The 22,344-nt window shown below is 32.2% G+C and overlaps 1 pseudogene; it reads right to left on the reverse strand.

Moving 5' to 3' along the window:
- Positions 1-385: 385 nt before the first annotated feature.
- On the reverse strand, positions 386-3,726 carry LOC128245423 (cytoglobin-1-like; annotated as a pseudogene).
- Between the last annotated feature and the right edge of the window lie 18,618 nt (positions 3,727-22,344).

The following is a 22,344-nucleotide window of genomic DNA, read 5'->3' on the forward strand; positions in this document are numbered from 1 at the left end:
ATCAAAGGTATTAATTTTCAGGTGTTACATTTTGGCGTTTGTTGAAAATAAAACAGTACCATATATCATCTGCAAAGGTCTATAAAATGGTTTAACACCCAAGTGAGTACCACCATCAGTTAATGCTGTGGTTAATAAAGCTTTTTAAAGTTATGAACATGCATCAACCGTTTGTTCAAACAACCTTTTTGACAGGTACTTGTGTGACGGCATTAGCAGTGTTTTAGAGAAAAGTTTTACATTGCGCTCTAGCAAGGCCGTACATTAAACGACAGCAATTTGCAGACGCCATTATTTAGTCTTAAATGGAATGTAAAGTTGATAGATAAAACTATACTGGGTAACTTGGATTATTTTATACACACAATACATATTGGGTAATCGCTTTATTATCGATATGTTTCTACTTTAACATAAAAATATATGTTTCGGTAACTAATTTTTAGCGGAAAACTTTGTGCAAATGCTACTTGAGATGGTCTTGCACAAACGAATTCAGTCATGGATTCACATCTCCGATCTGTTCATCTTCAGCATAATAGAAAAAAATGTCTTTGTTTATAGCAAATAATGTAACTGAATCATGAATACATAAGTAGTTTGTTCTGATTAAAATCGGAAATAACACAAATCGGGAGGAGTTGGAACTCAGGTCGCTCAGCTTCCATAATTATGATTCGGGCCCTGACAGCGCCTTGGTTAAACAGAAATATCCGTCGTTAACGGCACGTAAATCTACTGATAAGTGCACATTTTTTACCAATATTGTCCGGTTTTTGCTCATTAACACATCTCCAAAACGTACCAAAAAGAGACATTGTATGCAATAATATGCATTTGTATCACATACTCCTTTCTTTATATAGTTTGTCATATGCTACACATTCCCTTCATCATGTAGTAGCCCATGAGCCTAAATAGATTATCCCAGGCCTTCTCATGTTCGTCTGTCCACAATGTTTCCAGAGGGGCTTGATTGAGCTGATGAACTGGGGACCCATCAACTTAAAATAAGCAAGTCAATGATATGATTACTATTAAATATAGGACACATTGCTCTGCAATTGTGTTATCGAACACCAAAACAATTAATTATTATTTTCATAACCTAACCTTCTAATGGTGGAAAACGCAATTCATATCATTAAACGATTGATTGATGTTACTTTTTCCGTATTTCCAAAAGCAATGTCAGTGTTCGGTTAATAAGCTTGCAATAATAATTAGAAACTCTCACTGAAGTTTTTTTTAAAATTAAAACAGCCTCATTACTTTATTGGAATCTGGATCAAAAGTCATCATGACTGTCGATAACGAACATGATTCCTTGTTCAAACAATCTGACTAAGACCTGTAATTTTGAGTCAGGTTTCTACCTTAAATAATATTATTTTACCGTCATAACTGCTAACTTTACATTATTGACAGCTAATATAAAACTATATCAACAGTTTAACTAGACATCTTACGTGAATAAACTCAATTTTGACAGAATAGTTCTTATGGCGAATTCCCAACTCCGTCATAAGCTCTCGTAGCTTGTCCCTGTTGTCAAGTCTATATATACACTTGTCCACAATCCCCATTACTCTTAGCGCATGCGCTCGAAGAATTGCGTTGTATTCGAGTTCGGATGTAGTAACTGCTCGGAACGACATGAAAGCATCGTGAACTTCCGGATGGGTCTCAAATAAACTAAAATGATAAGAAAAGTGTTGAAAGATATTACTTGCTTTAAACAAAATTGAAATCAATACGACGTTTACGACGATTTGTATCAATTATATACGAACTTGTTTTAGATAGGAAATAACTTATCTACTAAAAAAATAAGACGACCTATTACAATGAAATCAAATCTACATAATTGAAATTTAAATGCGATGTAGCCCGATTTATTTATATGTAATTAAGTTTGCCATAATAATCTATTTCATTTAAATGTTAATGTTGTATCCGAGGACAGGGGTTACTATTGTATAAAATGTCCTTGTTCATAAAATCTTCGTTTAACAGAGAAATAGTTTAAAATTGCACACTAGTAAATCAAATATTATGATGTCATGGGATTCGAAATTTAAATAAGTAAGAACGATTTTTAGTATGTAAATGAATCGAAAGTATATTTCACGATAAACAGGTAATTATGACAAGGTTTTCATAACGATTTAGCAGAGAAAACGCTGCAATTATTCGATAACTCAAAGCACGGTTTAGTGTTAGGTATAAAAGAGATACTGTCATGTATCAGCTTAGTGCAGGGAAGGCTCTGCAAAATCATTTTTCCTCTTGCCAACAAGCGATGGCACTTATTTTGCCTCGCTTTTTAAATAGACTACACTATTCGAGGCTTACATATCTTTATAAAAAACTTTAGTCACTAAGCAACTAATGCCTAGAAAATCGAAAGGTTATGCAGACATATCATGATATTGTAAACGGTATTCTGTCAAACACTACACAGAAATTCTGGTGTGCTTAGAAAATAAAAGCATTATAATATCATAAGTATTTTTTTATTAGTATTACCAGACAATTACGAGTATCACATCCTTATGAAAAATGCAATTGAAAATATTGATACTCCATTGTATACATAATCTTCTCCGCCAGACGCACGACTTTTTTGATAGAATTTTATTAATTTTACCAGACAATTACTAGTATCACATCCTTAATGAAAAATGCAATTGAAAATATTGGTACTCCATTGTATACATAATCTTCTCCGCCAGACGCACGACTTTTTTGATAGAATATTTTAATTGAAATTCATCAGCAAAAAGCCATTATAGTTGATTTATTAACAACTATCTGAATAAATAAGCTATGAAAGACTATCAAACTGGTAAAATACTGCTAATTTACGAAATTGTCCTTATTTGATAATGTGGTTTTAATGCAAATGTCATTTTTTGAAGATAAATACTATTGAATGTTAAACAAAGATTAAGAACGTTTTACAAAGGTCGTATAAGTATGTGTGTCCACATTTAAAGCGTAAAAAATGAATAATTTATAACGTACTTTGAAATTGACGAAAATATGTCAGCAACCGAAGATTATTCTTGTAAGTATGAAGATCCAAAACCACATATCGATTTGAACAGACTAAGAAAAGGACAGTTGGTTAATATTAATCAAGGGAGGGAAACAAGGAGATTTAAAAGCGAGCAATTCCATGTTCATTGATAAGATAACTTATGTTACTGCAGTAATGCGTATATACATTAAGCTATTCCGTCGGATCCAAATGAGTGAAATGTTTGTCTAATACATCTTATACATGGAGAAGGTAAAAAAGGTAAAATTATTTCCTGATGCCTTGACAATACTTATATAAATACAAACAATATATAATTGTATGCAAGTTAATAGGTAAATAAACAGTTACCCCACAAACGTTATAATTCCAACTTTTACAACATCCTGTTGAACTAGTTTCCAGCAATCTTTAAGAATCTCAACTTCACGCTCACTTATCTCAGGCGTTGCTTTTTGAGGGTCAAACTTTGTAAAGGTTTTATTATTGTTACTGATCATCACCCCAGATCTGTTATCATCCGTTTCTATCGATCCAGTCAACGTCTTTTTAATGCGTTTAAATAACGACATCATCTTCACGTTATTTTCCAATTTACTTTGTGATCGACCGTATGTATTTAAATTAATTTTAATTGCATTATTGAATACGGTACTTAATTCACCTTATTTTATTTAATATTGTTTGACATGAGTATGTTTCGCTACTTATATCTGACTCCCTTATGATGTTTTCCAATACGTTCTCTAGTTATAATCACTGAGTTTAGAATGCGGGAATATATTTGTGTTTGCATTGAGTTGCGCTATCAAAAGTTATAGCCGCCTTACAGTTAATAGTCTTGCAATGTTATACTGACTTCCGACCGACGATGTTATTTTATTTGCAATTTATCGAAAATTGTGTACTGTAGTCAAAATAATTCGTGTTATTCGAAATCCCTTACTCTAAAGGTATTTACAGAGAATAATATGACGCGCATAGTGCAAATAGTAGTACAAATATGTTTGGTTTTCTGCGAAAGTGTAACGTAAAGTGTATGGGAGCTTTTTAAACATACATAGACACTTTACATAAACCATCTAACAGATGCAGTAATAATTTGTCTACGTATCACATGATTTTAGGATGTATTTTATATATATAAATGGTATCGTTGCATAAAGCATTTTAACGGACATCATATTTGTACACCATATTTGTACACCAAATATAAAAACAAGTATGTGCACGTACATATTTCGACGTCATCCATTCCTGGTATTTACTTCGGTAGTAAAGATAGATTATCAGATATTTGGTTGCGATTTGTTTATTATTGTTTATTATTGTTTACCAAGTAGAAATTAATGCACTAAGTCACTAAGTTTAATAGCATTGTATGCACGTGTATGTGATTACTTATCATGTAAATGTGTTTATTCAATAATGCATTTACTTCCTTTTATACCTAGCAATTTATTGTAAAGAGATTGTTCAAATTACCAAAATCTCAATGCATTTAGTTTGGGTTCTTGCAGTTTAATTTCAAAAACACTTTAATTTATATATATTCTCACCATTGTATCAGCATTTTAAGTATGTGAAGACATCAAAACCATAATTAAGTAAGTCTATCTATTCTACATTGACCCTCGTATATGGTCGATCTGCGACGAAGCAGAAATTATTGTACACATATACTTGAAAAGTTCTCACACTATATTTGTTTTGATAAACCGCCTCAAAAAACAAACACTGAAGTGTTCTGAATATCGCAAAATTTAAGGGATTTAAATGATTATTGTTGCTTAAATGATGTGCGCCATTACTAAATCAGTAATTGATCTGAAAGAAGAAGCGGTTTAGATATATCATTAATAACAGGAAGCACATTTAAAAGGATCATAATTAGAATAAAAAACATATCAATTTTCATTGTATGATGCTGTGATGTCCTGGCGAATGGGATTCAAAATGTTTCAACAAGGCATGTCTAGACAATGCGTTTACTTATTTAAAGAGCGCAAAATGCATGGCTGAGTGTATTAATCTAAAAATGCTGGGAATTTTCAAGAAGAGCTTAAAAATAAGTCTTTTTACCTTACCAGCATAACGAAATTCGAAATAAATTGGATAAAGGAAAAAACTCATGTACCTAGTTCAAGGTTCACGTATTGTTTATTGTGTGTATTGAAAAAGTCAGCTAAGGTTGTTTGCGCTAAGCCTAGCATAATTGTTCGAAAATGCCAATCCATCAAACCCAATCAAATGATGCCTTGTCTTGTATGTGTAAACTTTATGTTCGCTTAACAATTTAACAAAAGCATCGTGTCACAAAATGAATCCCTAGGTGAGTTGGCGATTTAATCTGTCCACGTTTCCTATTAATTAAACAATGTTAATTGTTTAGATTTAGACAATCATATCATGGAATTACTCCACTGTGCAGACCGTCACGTAGAACATTTATTTAGTTCATTTGTATGTACATTTAGTTCATTTGTAAGTACGTTATCGGAGAGTATGTACAGAGCAATGAATGTAGATCACTACTTCTGTGCTTTAATTTCTTGGATATATTTCTATCCGCAGCAAAAAAATATTGCTGTGAAATATCTCGTAGGGTGGTATATAATTTTATCATGCGATATCAAACACAATTAAGAATTATATCACTTACAAATGTAATCTTATTGTAGTAAATTCTATGGTAAAATATGAATAAATGTTTTGTTGGCAGAACATAGATTTTTAGTATGTGACATTTCGCTCGTCTGACAGGTACGACCAAAGAAATTGTAGTATAAATCGCAGTAAAATTAATTGATCTTGACTTTTCGTAATATGCATTTGGTCCAGTAAGCGGGTCTAACCATTAATCTTATTTAATAAGCATCATTTCCGCGAAGATGTAACGATAATAAGTATAGGAGGCAGTTTATACTGCAGTGTGCCTAATATTTTCTTGGTACCATACTCGAGCTGAAGATTCTCGAGAAATCCAACCATAGACCAACTGATTTAAGAAACAGTTAATTTTAAATAGAAGAAAGATAATGTGTACGCAATTTTGTTAAAAAATAGGAAACAAAATATTCTAGTTATCATTGATCCAATGTTTATGTCGATGTACATAAACCTTCTAAACACAATACTATCAAAACATAATAATTACTTATGAAAATGGATTTCAAATGGACGGTTTATAAACATTATATCAAACAATTACCATTATGTGTTGTCTGCTAAAAACAATGGACATTTGGAAATCACTTTTGGGATGACGAAATTGAGTGAATTTACTCAGGGAAATCATTTAAGGATTGATGTTAACTGCTCTACAGCGATTAAATAGCTAACTCATGCAGTACATTTATATTGCAATATTCCAAGCAATAACCTTGATAAATGAGACAATTATAACCCCCTGTAAATTTACATTTTACTGACCGTTCCAAGGCGGTACCTAACAATCCTTGATAAACATACCTAGTTCTTTTATATATATAGTGTGTATGCATTGTGGTGTTGCTGAGTTTTGTGCTGTTCTACCATGTTTCTTGTTTGTATTTTTTTTGTTCTATGTCTTTGGCGTTTACCCAGTGCCATTTAACCGGGTTAATGTTTAAACTGAGTTTATTTCTGTAGTTTTTAACATAAGTATTGTTTAAAAAAATATTCATTTCGCTGATAAATCATGAAATCCGTATTATTTTACCTCACATGACCTGCCCATAATAAATTATTATAAACTCTACAAGCGCCAATCTGTACATTTACCCTGACATAACGCTTTACAGCAAGTATTATTTATAATGCTACTTTCATGGGGGTCTTACAATAATCACTTTGAATTCACAATAAATAATCGAGTCGACATTTTGCAGAAAGTAAACTTTTTACCAACAACTTCAAACTTTGTGAAAAAGAACTGTGAATCTATAAATTGCCAAAATTAATGAAGTTACTCATTTTGTTTTTGCTGAATTTAAATAATAATGTCCCAATACGTTTGTTTTTAACTGAAAATCAGTGTGGAAGACGCAATAGTTAACATTTTGTTTTTAACAAACCTGAAACTGTTAATCATACGACGTAATAATACAACGCATCGGTAGAGATTAACGTTCTAGGTTTTATTATTATATGCTATCACCCTCCATGTTAATCTACAGTGTCGTGTTTGTCACTCATTGAATATAATACCAATTTGTTTTGGCTTTAATCTGGTATGTGTAGAACGAGTGTAAGGATTTTAGGTTATTGAATATGAAATTTGACGGTTAATTGTACATGCTACTAGATTTCTAATTATAGGAAGTGGTCAACGCATACTAAATTATTTATTGTCTTAACTAAGTTCTTAAAGAAGTCATACTCCATTCAAATCAGTTCAACTTCTTTCTTGAAAATGAGAAAACTCACAAAAAGGTTACGGGCCAAACATTCAAAGCTCGCGTATTTGTCGGTCGGATACAGTCACCTTTTTTAGTACGAAATATGTGTATAGACATATTTATCTAAAAAAAAGACTGTCAAGGGCATTGTTTGAAGTAACCGTCAATAAGATATGTGCGCAAAGTTGCCAAACAGCATAGAAGTTCATGTATATGTAGTTATTCACTGATTATGTCGATATAAATGAAAAACGTGCCGATCATTTAAAGGTATATCTCTCAAAATGTGTGTTTGTAATACATGTACATGGGTATATATTTGTTTTTATCACGAGTGTCACTTTAAATACCACGCATCATTCATACTTCCGTAATACAATAAGCAGTTATACAAGATAAGCACTACTTTAATTCATTTTCCGTTTTTAATTCTTTTTTCGTTTTGACTCAATGCACGAATTTGGGGGTATTACGTATAAAACTGAAACTGTCAGTTGTATCTCGTGTATCTATTCTATACACAGGACACGTTCATGATTAAAAGGACTATTTTAAATAACAGCAATTCGTGCCGAATGAAAACTACACACATTCATGGTATCCAACATGCACTTACGAATATTAGACGGTAGTCATTTATGCACACAACACTTGAATGCATTGTGTTTGTGCACTATGTTAACATTACATGTGTTCTATTCCATTGTTATTTATAACGACCAATTCCCAACACACTCAATAATTTTGCACTGATTTCAACGCTACTCATTCCACTAGATAATGGAATATAAGTAATACGTGACTACTTTTAGAACGGTAGATATCAGAGATATAGAGATTATCAAGTTAGTGCGCCGTGGATGGGGGATATCGGCTCGCCGTGGATAGAGACATCGGACATTTCTCCGTGTCAATTGCTCAGAATGGCATAAAACTTCCGAATAGGTTTTCGAAAAATATTAATATAATAGACAAATCACTCTTATAACGTTTCAGTCTCCATGATGGAAAAGATAATTTAATTTTGCACAATGAAACATATGAAATAAATCTAAATAACACTATAGTGACAAGCCCTAAAGCTGAAATGAAATGCTTTAGTTATAATGAAACACACTTCGAAATAAGCTTTGTTCCTTTATACACCTTAATCGCATTATCATCCTTTTACCTTAGACGTATACTTCATTTCTTCTAATATTGAACGATCATTCAAGGGTTGTATAATTTGCCTGTCTGTCTCCAAGCAAAATAACCGGACGTAATAACTGTTCTACTTGGTACATTAATGCTGATTAATACCGTTTCGTCCAAATTCATTTAAATGACGGACGGGGGGGGGGGGGGCGTGGTTACAATTGACTTGTGCATTAAAATGAGCAACCATTGGAACTCTTTTTTATTATTTTGATATTTCTTAAAAGACTCGTTAACGGCCATTTAGCCTTTAGGCAGTGAACGTTCTTTACGAGATGTCTTACTTCTCGACTGTCTATGTATTCAGAAATCAACAAAAAAATATAAAAGAAAAAAATAAATGTCTTACCAATGGGTGTTTGGAATATCAATTTGGCATTACTTTAGTGCCATTCATCGCCCTTCAAAGCTCCATAAAACAAAATCATTCGTCTAACACATCCCCGACATCTTAAAGCAGATGGTATTGATTACCGTGACATGTTTGTGTTAAACCGGTTTTAAAGTACATTTACTCGAGTATTAAAGATGCACTCTTACTCCCAAATAAGATTTACTACAATTAATAATCTTGTTTTAATATTCCAAATATGATATATAAATGTCGAAAACAAAGGTTCTTATGAAAGATACCGAGTTTAATTTGAAAGAAATTAGCATTAAACACGGTATTTTTACCTTATAAATCTAAAGTAGACCACAGTAAATATTTTAGCATTCACCAATCATTTAATATTTTTGTGCTTTCTATTATTTAATACATGGTTACAATCTTGTTATCAGTAATTATTATTATCAATAAATGCATTATTTAGTCAGTAGTTAATGGTTTATCAGTCAAAATTGATGTTTGTGACATGTGTAAGCATTGATATTGAATAAGAGTGTCACTCTTAGGCGATCATAATGCTTACAGAATTGGACTGAAATCAAGGTAATTAGTAAATACTTTACTTGATACATTGAGAATGATTTATATATTTATAATGTTAAATCTCATCTCGTCATCCAATTGAAGTGGCAATATGTGAACCAAATTGTTAAATCTAACATGTCTACATCACTGATAGAAATGAGCTCATGGCGATAAACCTTTTTTTCTTATTATGACAGAAGAGTCATTATCATTATACATTATCTTGACATATTCAGAAATTGCAATATATCAAACAAGTAAAGGGCTACGCAAATCAATCACAAGTTTTATACATGTCATTATTTATATTATTTCGCTGTCAATATGATCACTAGAAGTTCGTAGAGATGAAATTCAAACTTGGTATTGCTTTACTAAACATCAAAATCGATACAATCGAGTATTGTGTGTTTATGAGTATAGTTAAACCTTCAACTAACTTACTTTTAACTGAATCTGAAGTTTGTATAACCCCAGGTTTGAAACATCCATGTGAATATTCCGCCAAGATGTCTTTAACAACTATATGTCCCGTTCTAACACATCTGGCCTTACATTTTTTCTCATGGATTTGAGTCTAGTTTCGAGTCATTTTGAAAATACTATGATAACTACAGAAACAAGCACAGTAATCGTAATGTTGTGTTTAGGGGCATAAAGCAAGGGCCAAAACAATTAATAAACTAGAGACACTATCATATTAACAATAAATACACAAATACATACACAAAAAACAAGGTTACAAGTTTTCATATAATATCTTCGTTAGTCTAACAATGAAAGTAGCAGAAGTCGAACTAGAAGATAAACACAATGAAAATAGAATGAACCAATAAAAATATATATAAATTTTCTGCGTAATTTTCTTCGAAATTTGAAATAAAAAGTAACCACTTTTTTTGGATGTATTGATTAATTTAACTCTGTTGTTTAGGCGTGTTGTAGTAATTGCACCTGTATCTGATCGAAGTCGACATAAAGGAGCTACTTTATCAAAGTTATTTGTTTCTATTATTATATTATGCCCTTTTTACGGAATAAACCTCTTCCGATATACGATTTCTTTTGAACACTTTATCATAGCTATCTCTTGACGCGTGATCTCTACGGTGAGGATCGTGTTTTAGATAAATTGCTGTGTGCAGACAGATGAAGTAGACTAAACAGTGTTTGAAGTGTCTTTAGAAAAGGAGTACATTAAATAGCGTTTAGATGAGACATTCATTGTTGACCGTGTTTGTTTATCCTCAAAGATCTGTTGAACGTAAATGTTGAAATCTACAACGCAGAAGTTTACGTGTTTACAAAAGGTAAAACATGTTTAACTGTAAAAACAAACAGAACAAAACACGTGGTGCTTAGCTGTTTGCATACACGTTATATTATGAAACTTATAAACTTACGAATCAATATAAGATGCTTTTCAAACGAAATTTACAAATTATTCACGTGTATTTTTTAAAATATCATGTATTTGATCGAGACGTTCAGGCAGAGTTGACAGGGCATTTTTTTATCTTACCTCAAAGGTCCATGCCACTGAAATTGGTTGATGGAGTTTGAAATGGTGGTCATGGTAAACTATCATGTTTCAGCTGTTCAACGTGAAATTTCAATCAATATTCTCATAAATATACAACCGTGAGTAAGAGTTTGTTAAAAAGTCACTTGTGCTCTTGTCTTAAAGGTCGATGTCATAACGTTTCGAAGAGCAGTGTCACACTTAGATTTTAATAAAATTAAGTCGGTTCTTACTGCGTCACTGCATTGAATTTGTAGCAAACTTCTCTAACTTAGTTGCTTATACCAGTTATGCTGTTACCATACAACATTCATGGTAACGCTCTATGAGTCAAAGTCATACTAAGTGGTAAATGACCACAATATGACCTGCAAAAAAACAACCAGTTACAACCGCATATTAAAATGATCTTTATATCATCAACGCCTATCACTCAAAATGGGCAAACAGCATGGGCATTTGTCACATACCTCTTAACTGCGAAAGCCGTTTTAGTCTTTAGCCAAATAATTTTATTATGAACATGTTTAATGATACACGAATTCTAATAGCCAGAGAAACAAAGATCACAGGACACTTATATTTGGAAAATAGTTAACTTTTCATAAACCTTCTGGAAAAAATAATTTAATCACTTTTCATTCAATAATATTGATTTGCAAACACTATGATGATGTTTTAGAAGTTACTGGAAACATAAACCAGTTTCACCTGACAAACAAATTGGATCTAAATTCACGTTTCACAGATTATGTATCTGATTACTGAAAACAAATGTTCACATTTTTATTGCAGCATTGAATAGATACATACCTAAGCTGAAACTATTAAAGCTAGACAACAACTAACACTTAACAATTTGAATATATAGTTTGTCCAATATATTTTCTAAATACAGATACAGCATATAAGTAGTTTGTCTGGTTGGATAGATAAATAATGCTATTCAATAAAACGATTTAAGACGGAAACATGTACTTATACGATATACCATCGTTAGGCTCAAATTTATTCAGCGTAACATAGCTGTTAAAGTCCAAATACCATTAAGATATAGAATACACAACTTATTCCAATACAGCAATGTTAACTGTAGCTTACTCCTGTTTTAAGGGATTTAAGATGTATCGAGAAATGGGAGCCAGGTTGTGTACATTTACAAAAAATGATATTACATAAATGACTATATGTATAAAGATGAATATTGCAACAATAGATACTGTTTGGATGATCGTGGCATCTAGCGGACTTTTGGGATTTTAAGCGAACCGCCATACAATATTAACAGATTATTTCAAAGTGTGAACAGGCAGTCCTATCTTCTGAGCTAAGCGATATCAATTGAATCATTTTTGAAAATAATCAGCACTAGTTCCAGAGAATTACCGATAATGCTACTAACACTTGTATGGACACAAACAAGGATAAACACTTATTATCAAATACTGTGTGAATTTATTGCTCCTTGTAGAATGACTTTCCAAAACATAAACTAGTTCTCTTAAAGCTCAATTTACCATGCACAAGTATGTTTACCATACATGTACAATACTCAGTTTAAACCTTTTGTTCCCCTTTTGTCTAGGATTTGTAAAACATATGAAACCTTTTTTTCATATACACATTTGAATTCAGCACTTTATCATACATTTATAATTTTAGATTAGGATACAGAGCATAATTATAAACAAAAATATGTATGTGTTATGAATAATTGAGCGCCACTTGCAATATCTAGCATCCGAAATTCTGGATGCAAATAAAGCCTTTCAAAGCAAAACAGTTGAGTATAGTTTGCTGTTGTAAGTGTAAGACAATCATTATATTTTGCAGAACGTAACAATAATCAGTGTTTACATTTAGTTTGTCCTTTCTGTAAATCAAAGTTTTCCCACAACCTTCAGCAACATGTATGTACATAATGTCGAGAGTAATTTAGCCAATACGTGGGTGATAAAATGGTTTGATAAAACGTTCTTAATATAATTTATTTAAGCATGCATGTCACCTGGTGCATTGAATGGACTTTTACCCGCATCATCGCGATAGGATACAAGACATTAATGAATAAAATTTCTTAACAACAATAAAATCGTATCGTCTTCACCGTTTAATATTTCCTGGTAGATCTAAATGATGACCGCGTAAAGTCGTTCCATATTAGGCTAATTTACATTGAAACCACATCCATATTCAAGATAAAAAATCAAGCGGGGCTAAATATGGTTCTGTTTTCAATCCAAAAAAATAATGCTTACAGGACTCGTTTTCCAGTATATTGACTAAACTCTGTTGGTGAAACGTAAGGTTTCTCTAAAAAATGTATAGATACGATATGATGTTTCAAAATCGATTACGAAATTGGGACCTCAAATTAGCCTTTTAAATTAATAAATGATGATACATGCATTCACATAATGCAAAAACACGAACAGGAAAACTGGAGTCGATCTGATTTGTTTTCGTTAACAAATTGATACACAATACTTGATAGATGTTTGGAAATTGAAAGGAACGTGACGTCGATAGGAAACAGCTCGATGTCGAAGACACGAAACACTTGTTTGGCGTAATGATTTTAATGACATATACGTTTCAGCACAGTGAAATTAAAATTGAATTATTTTTCAGTTTTCAAGGTCATATGTTGTATTTGAAAGCACATTTAGTTAGATTAATGGTAGGAAATGCATTTACAACTCACACAGCAAACGTAATGGTTGTTTGGCGTTACATTTTTCATAAAATATGTGCTGTGAATTGTTCCAAAGAAGAAAAACGTCCAGATATCTAAAAAGGCAATGACGCAATTACGTTCGGTTACTTTTCACAGCGAGCATCAAAGTCCTCCTCAATCATTTTAAGAAACAGCAGCATTTGTATTCTTGAAATATATCTGTTTGGATGCCGCTTGAAACGAGGTTTGTTTAAATGTCAAGAGTTTTTATATTATTATTTTACAACCTTATAAAACAGCTGCGAAGCTTTGTAAAACAAAGTACAATCAATGCACTTTAACTTATGACCTTTACGAGTTGTCATTTAAAGATAATAGCGTAGTCTTAAACCCAACACACTGATTTAAAAATGGAGAACATGTCTGCCGAGTATTTTCACGAAACTTTTGCACTCTTTTTATATTTACTTCACCTGATCACGCTGTACCACCAGATACTTTTTTATGTTATGTCATTGTTCATATTATATTTATTATTGTTGTGGTGAATATAATAGTAGTATATATATTGAAACCCACATTCAAAGTTGTTATAAGAAAATATTTTATATTATTTAAAAAAAAAACTCGAACTAATAAAACAAAACGATGATAAAACATATGTATTGTATTTCTAGTTAACGTATCGCTATCAATAACAATGTCTTAAGAAAATTAATAGCTTTACAGCATGTAGTCTAAAGATAGGACTATTCCAAAGATTGTAAACACTGAAAAAAGTGAAAATGTAAAACAGGTTATGTGTCCAAAAATGGGGGATATTTATCGCATTCCCACACTGAACGCTCTGTAAAAATCATTCATCTTCAATATATCATTCAATAGCCCTGTGTACGCTGATAAGAACGCACTAGAGGAACTCAATGATTACAATAAGTTTGTTTTACGCATAACTTGCATATATATCGAGAATTGTCAAAATAAGCAGATAAGACAATACAATCTGCAGTATCTATAACACCTTGAACATGTGTTTATTCACATAATAATACAGTGAAAAACTAAAAGGACAAACCCATAACGAATGTGAGCGATTACAGTAAATATAGATGTTCGCATGCGTTTTATGTTCAAACAGAGCACGGATTGCTTTTTGTCCGACTGTAAATGCTACTTTTTTATTTTACGTGCTTAGCTTAGACAATTTGTAATAATAGTATGTTGTTATTTGTCCGAGGTTAGCTGTATTTCGGGCTCAGGCAAATACAGCTGACTGAGGACAAATAACTCGGCTAATATGAAACCACCGAATTAAAAGTATTTTATAATAAACTATTCTATTAAAGTCATATCTAAAGCCTGTTAATCGCTTATTCATTCAAGGTACCTGCGTTTAGAGACATGACGTTGCTGATTTTGACATACAACCTTTAGTGGCATTGCACATACTTATGAATAAAGCGCTGTTTAGTCTAAGGAAGCATGTCTTTTCGTCTTTATTTCGTCAATCGTGTGCCTAACGTCTTATGTTTAAATTTCGTCGTCCATTTTGTCGGTGTACAAAAACATAGTAGTCGTAAAAACCACCAACGGGTTAAATACAACTGTAAGATCAAACCGTACAAAGTGGTTAAAGTATTTAATAATCTAGTTATTCCAAATAGGTTGAAACCAAGCAAAACCGTTTCAAAGCTGTCGAAATAACTGAAAACAAAATGGCTACCCAGCAGGCAAAACAACGTTGAAGCAGCGTTGAAAAAACAGTCATCCTTCAACGTTGAGAAAAGGCTGAAATGTGGTTGTTTTTGAATGTTGTGATTTCAACGTTGCAACAACGTTGCGGTTTAAACGTTAAAACAACGTTGAAATGAGGGTGAAACAACGTTGAAATGAGGTTGAACCAGAGTTGCAGTTTCAACATTGAATAGACGTTGCAGTTAATCCGCTGAAGGGTTATGGTACGGTGGAAACTATAAAGAACACAGTTTTGTTTGGATTACATTTATACAGTATGTAAATGCTAATGGTAAAAACTGTCCCATCAACAATGCGATGCGCCACCTCTTCTTCGTCCATGCTGAAATGTAAAAGATAAAAACAATAAATGTAAATAAACCATCCTTTATAAACATAATAGATGCAAAGAAGAGTATTGTTAATAACAATGCAAGATCACCGCTTGATATGAACATTTTTCACCATAATTTGAACAATGGAAATCGTATCCAAAATCCCGTCGTATCCGAAATGCATGATTTTCAACAAATAATTCGTTCAAAAACATAATTTTTTGACATTCTGTAAATAAATACCAAACGTACTAACTCGAATGGAACCGACTGTCACTTCCCACACGTAGTTAGCTTGAACTAATGGAATTTACGATAATTTTAAAGTTCGAACTTTCCAATCGGAGTAACTCTGCAGCGCGTTCAGTAAAAATGTTTGCGGCGAACGTTTGCTGTTTGGTTTCCCGCTTAACGTATATGCGCTGCGTTGCAACAGAGATACAAAACTAAACGTTTGCGAGCGTTTTGTAAACGCTCGCCTTACTGAACGGACTGCAGTATTGCGGTAGATGGCCATTCAGCCTAAAAAAAGAAGTCTACTCGTCAAGCATGAATGGCTCTCTATAAAAAATTGAATGTGGAAATATTAATATAATCAAAACAGAATATCGATCTATAATCGAATGTCATGACAACATCAATATGACAACCATTCTTCAACCATCCTCAATGTTGAGGTATCGACCGTATTTCAACGTCGTTTCAACGTCGAAATGTCGACAATTTTTCAACGTTGAAGCTTCAACGTTGTTTCAACGTTGAAATATTGTTGATCGACGTTGTGACCAATATTCAAATAAAATTCAACGTTGAAACAACGTTGTGTGCCTGCTGGGTACCTTTTAAAATAAATTCCAGCCAATGAAAATGGTACATTTTAAAAAATCCTGTATTTGGCGAGTTTTGAAACCAATCAAAACGGAGGAAACTCATATTGGCCGAGTTTGGTTGATAATGGCCGAATTTGGTCAGTTTTGGCCGAGTTTTGAAATATATTGACTTCAATTGATTGATATTGGTGTCGCGATTGTCCAAGTATCGCGTCAAATACGTAATAGTTGATTAGTAATAAGTAATGTTATGCTATTTGTCAAAAATGAAACATCTTCATTTCAAAATGTCTGTATTCGAAATGGTGACGTACAAAAATATAAATGTTTACACAGAAAACCAACGGATCAAACCATTCAAGAACAGTTACATTATCACTTTTGGCTTTGTTATGTAGGGTTATATATATATATGACGAGAACATCATTGTCAGTAATCGAATAATGAGATTTTTACAAACACCACGGACGGCTGTAATGGACACCCATATAGAAGGCTACATTTGATTGACATTTCAAAAACAACATGACTGTCAAAGCCACAAAAATACCATTGTTCTGATCAGCTTACTGTAACAGATGTTAAGTCAAAAATTTACCTAGTGCATAACAAACTTTTCTTCATTCAAACGCAATTAACATTGATAGAAGCTTATGATGTACACAATTAAAATCTAATACTTACATCAAAGATTTCATTACTAACAGACTAATTCCCGTGACGAATTTTAACTTTTGTCAAGATTTCACGAAACTTGTACTTGTTGTCGAGTCTCTAAATGCACCTGTTTCTGTTCTCATAACTCGTAGTGAATTTGAACGAAGAATGACGTTATATTTGAGGTCGGATGTGTTAATTGCACGAAATGGCATGAGAGCGTAGTCGGACTGGGCTCAAACAGACTGACTAGATGGAAATATTTCAAGACATTTCGAGATACATCAGCAGTACGATATTTAGTATACAGTAGAAACAAGGGTGATATCGGTTTTGATTTTGTACAAAATAATTAGTATTTAAATTGCGCATACACTCACGGTATATGAGGCGATATGCAATGAAATGAAATTTGAATACGACTGACCCCGAAAAATTTATATGTATGCATTCAGTATTGAATTGACATGACCATGTTGCATCCGAGTGGAGGGGATATCGTTGATATATAAAATGATCCGCTCATAGCATTTATGTTTTGTCAGCAAAGTATACTTATATTATCGTTAAATCAAAAGCATATAAAACATCATAGGCTTTTTGTAGAACAAATACGAAAGAAAATATGAATTCATGTAATTTTAACTAATAAGAAAAAAAGAGATAGCCAGTTCACGATGAATGGGCGATTATATAGCTTCTTCATAATAACATATTTTTTCAGCATGGATCCTTTTGACAGGAACTGTCTTAGCAAGGAAAACTCTGAAATTATGCGATAACATAAAACGCAGGTGGAGTGTTAAACATTAAACAGATTCCATCCTTTATCGAATTCGTATAGGGAAGGCTCCGGAAATTGTTTTTCTTCGTGCTAACAAAGACTGGTACCCTGAATGATTATCAAAAAGGCGACAACATTTGCAGGCTTAAATTTTGTACGCTTTAGAGAAATTGTACATATGTTTTGTCATATTTAATCGTAACCTAAATAATAGTCAATCTGACCATCAGGGTTATTATTTTAGGCGGTGGTTTTTGAGGATCGAACACTGTAACAGTGTCAATATTGTTACTTATCATTACACAGGTTTTGTAATCATCCGTGTGTATCGATCCGATCAACGACTTAAAAATAGGAAAATACTTTTGTGTGCAACTCTTGGTATTGACCTGTCACACTTATCTCCTTTTGTCAATATTTTCACATTATCAACGTTTGTCATTTCCACTTATTACATCAAACTCTTTTCACTAGATTTCACAATGCCTTTCTTGAAACCTTATATTCTTACAATACATATATCATACCATCCAAAAAGAAGCGATACCTTTAGTAGGATTAACGCTTTTGTTAAATTATATCAGAATTAATATACATTTTTCATATATATTTGTTTTCATAGTTTCTGGATTATTTGTGTTTGCCCATATGTCATGTTTGTTTATTTTCAAGTGTATTATGCAAATAAATAATATTTAAACAAACCTAATGAAAACGCATAAAACATAACCCAATTAAACACAGGATTTTCCCAACATATATATATATATATATATATATTGCAATTCAATGTTCTTTGGAAGAACAATCGAAACAAAGGATTGGACAGCAATGTCTCTTTGATGTTGGCCTTCAAACGTTTGTTTTTGAAATATTATACATTTTATTTAAATACAAAATTGAAAACAGTTTTGATATTAACTATTCGTAGAACTTAGTCTTAAGGCTAGCCAAAATATTAACCATACGCTCTTTAATTAGCTGAAGTAGTGTTCAAAGCTCCTTTAACCCGTTGAAGTTTTGTTATAAATACTGTTTAAATATAAAGTATAAAATGATTCGCCAAGGTGGTGATACGTATCCATTGCATATTATATCGAAATATATACTGCTACTAAAGAAACGATTTGTTTTTATATATCCACATGCTAACAGGTCTACGAAATTCCATTTCGAAACCCGCAGGACACTCGTGGATACATGTATGTGCACAAAATACAGACCTTTGCTACGGAAATTCCATAAGAAGACCCTTGTTGCACAATTTAGAACATGTTAGAACATTAAGTATCGTAGTTAATTGGAAACATTACGCAAACTTTGTACGTGAGTCGAGCATTGAACTAACGTTGTTCTACAGCTGTCTTACATGAACAGTACCATCAACCAAGCAAATAAAGCTAGTTACAATCTTACCATGGACTTCTCTAATATATGTACGAATGTCCAATTTGTCTGAGTAGAAGTCTACCATTGTATAATGAGTACCTGGTACTCATCACCGATCGATATGGCCAGTTGTTTTGATTATATACTATTTCATGACAAACATTGTTTTCATTCCTTTGAGATTGTAAACATGAGGTTCAAAATAAGATAACACGTCATCTTAATAGTCATCCAACGTTCAAGTTGTCACGTAGAAGAAACAGTATAAACGTGATTTACAATTTCAATTAGAATCCTCTGAATTCATGTCATGACGATAGAAGCCCTTTATAATGGTACTATTTTACATGATACATGTCTTCTATTACTGGAAAAAAGATTTCCTTGAAGTTAAAATTCATGTTGATCTCAACTCTTTTTCAAGACATTATATTTGTCTCACATTTACAACACTTAAACATTATGGTTTTAAATTCCATAAGTGGTGTTTCAATTATCCTACTCTGAAGCAACTGTTAGGTTTGACTTAAGCTCCAATTAACCTTAATTTCATTTACTATTTTTCCAGATATGATAATATTTTTCAAGACGGTGTTCGATTCAGGTCAGCATTGGAGTCCGCGAATAGTTTTCATGATGATTTAACGATATCTCAGACTCTGCTTTATAGACTTTCCCTTCAGTCATTTTAAATAGACTGTTTATACTTTTTCTTAGATTCTTTACATTTATATATTGTCGGAGAATTTTACTCATCATTGATATCTTTCATATTATAGTTTCATTGTGTGTATCCTCATAGTTTGTAAAATGATACTTTCATTATAAGACAAAACGAATACATAATTTTAACCCTTTATGAAGCGAGTTATGTCTAGCATTTGTCTTTGAATGATTGTATCGTACCACTTCAGAGCTAGCATTGTTGCTCCAGATTGATAACTAAGTTTACAATTAATGTTGGTACCCGGTCGTTGAGTTATGGAAATTGATTTGTCAGTAAATATTATATTTTGGTGTATTCTTCATTGTTTTCAAGTTGATGCGTTTTCTGATACATATTCTAGAAGATCCGGATGTTATATTCGACTCTAGTAGATTTCTGCAGATTCTGATAACCCTAGGCTAGCGCCTCGTGAAACTTGAATCTTAAATACTCAAGTCGAATACAACCTTCCATTTTAAAACGCAGAAGTAATAACCCTATTTTATGACACCTTAACAAAATAATCATTGTAAAATAAGCATTAAACATATATATCAATGTTTAAACAACTCTCATACTGATAGGACGATAAACACCAGCTGAGATTGATCCCGATCCGTTAGTGTTCGTTTAACGATGTGATTGGATATCGATTTTTATTCTGCTGGAAAAAGTATTTGGCTGCTGGATATCATCATATGAATAATTATATTGATTGCAAGATTATTTACTAACAATTTTCAATTTATCCTGCAAAGAATCAAGATAACCAATTTACTGGTTGTATGAAAAAGACTGGCAGCGATATTTATGGATCCATTAAAGCTCTTTTAACATTCGGAAACAAATTTTACCATGATAGCAACATTTGAAAAAACAACAGAATAAACGACTTTTCAAACAATAACAAATTAAACACTATCAATCTCATTGTGTCATCTCAATCGTAAGCAATACAAATGTTTGTCATTAACTTTGTACTCTTCTTAAGGTTTGGAGAAGAATTATTTAAGACATATTTATGTTTGTTTCTAGTCATTTTCTTTACCTGTGATTATGTTTCATTGTCTTCATGTTGTTTGTATACGCTAATTAGTACACCATATCTTAATGGAATGATGTATGTATTGAATTGATTAGCAGTTGCATAGTTTAAACAAATAACATGCCGATTGCAAAAACCAAAAACGACACAATTCGATTAAAAACTAATTCAAAAAATGTTTATTTTGCTTATCTCTAAAAAAACTAATTTAAGATTCAACGCATTTCAATATTACATTAGAACGAGAACAAAATAGTAACGAGAATCATAAACATATAATTATCACAATTATTTTCTGAGAAACATGAAATTTAAAAAACACGTTTAAAAAAGCTTGGAATATGTAATGATAAAATCTAAAGCACATTTCTCCCTTATTAAGATGACATAACCTATTAAACTTCAGGAGTTTTCATTGTATTACAAAATCTATAAAAAGCATAAATCAAAAACCAAGTCTAAGTACCTTGATTTTGATTCAGCGCGTCACGGATTGGCAGTAAAACGCAGAACTATATTTCCCCTACAACTTTGATGCGATTAATTCAACTTTGAAATTAAAGGGATTTTCTAACATCTTGGGGTTAATATTTTCTCACACAAAAAATAATACCCAACGATACGAACTCTTCCCTTCTCTGCATTATCTAGGATACCTGATATGTTAAAGTATTTATTCAACAGTTATGTTTTCTTCCTTAGTTATTTTTAAAGAATTAATATCGACAAGTACGTTTAGTTCTATCACTCGAAAACGCGAATATATTCAAATCTATTAAGCTTTTTTTTTTCCATTTATCCAAATCTTATTGAAATGTCATGAGTTCATAACAGTAATGCTTCATTTGCTAATACCAGAGTTATGGGCCTTGATGCAGTTTGCTTTGTGCCACTCCCCACCTGACTTGCATACAAAGTTTCGTTTCATTTTTAAAAGCTTTATCGCTATGATCGAGCAATTTACGGCTGACTTTTGTAGATAGACGTTATAGTGTTTTTTTCAAATACTTAATGACAGCTATCTTGAAACGTGTAAGTTTTGTTTTATAAGGTGTTTAAAGGTCATTTTCACTCCGCAGACAGATGCAGAAGCATCAACAGTGTTTGAAGTTTCTAATGCATTGGGAAT

Source organism: Mya arenaria, chromosome 9 (genome assembly GCF_026914265.1).
Source record: "Mya arenaria isolate MELC-2E11 chromosome 9, ASM2691426v1".
Taxonomy (NCBI): Eukaryota; Metazoa; Mollusca; class Bivalvia; order Myida; family Myidae; genus Mya; species Mya arenaria.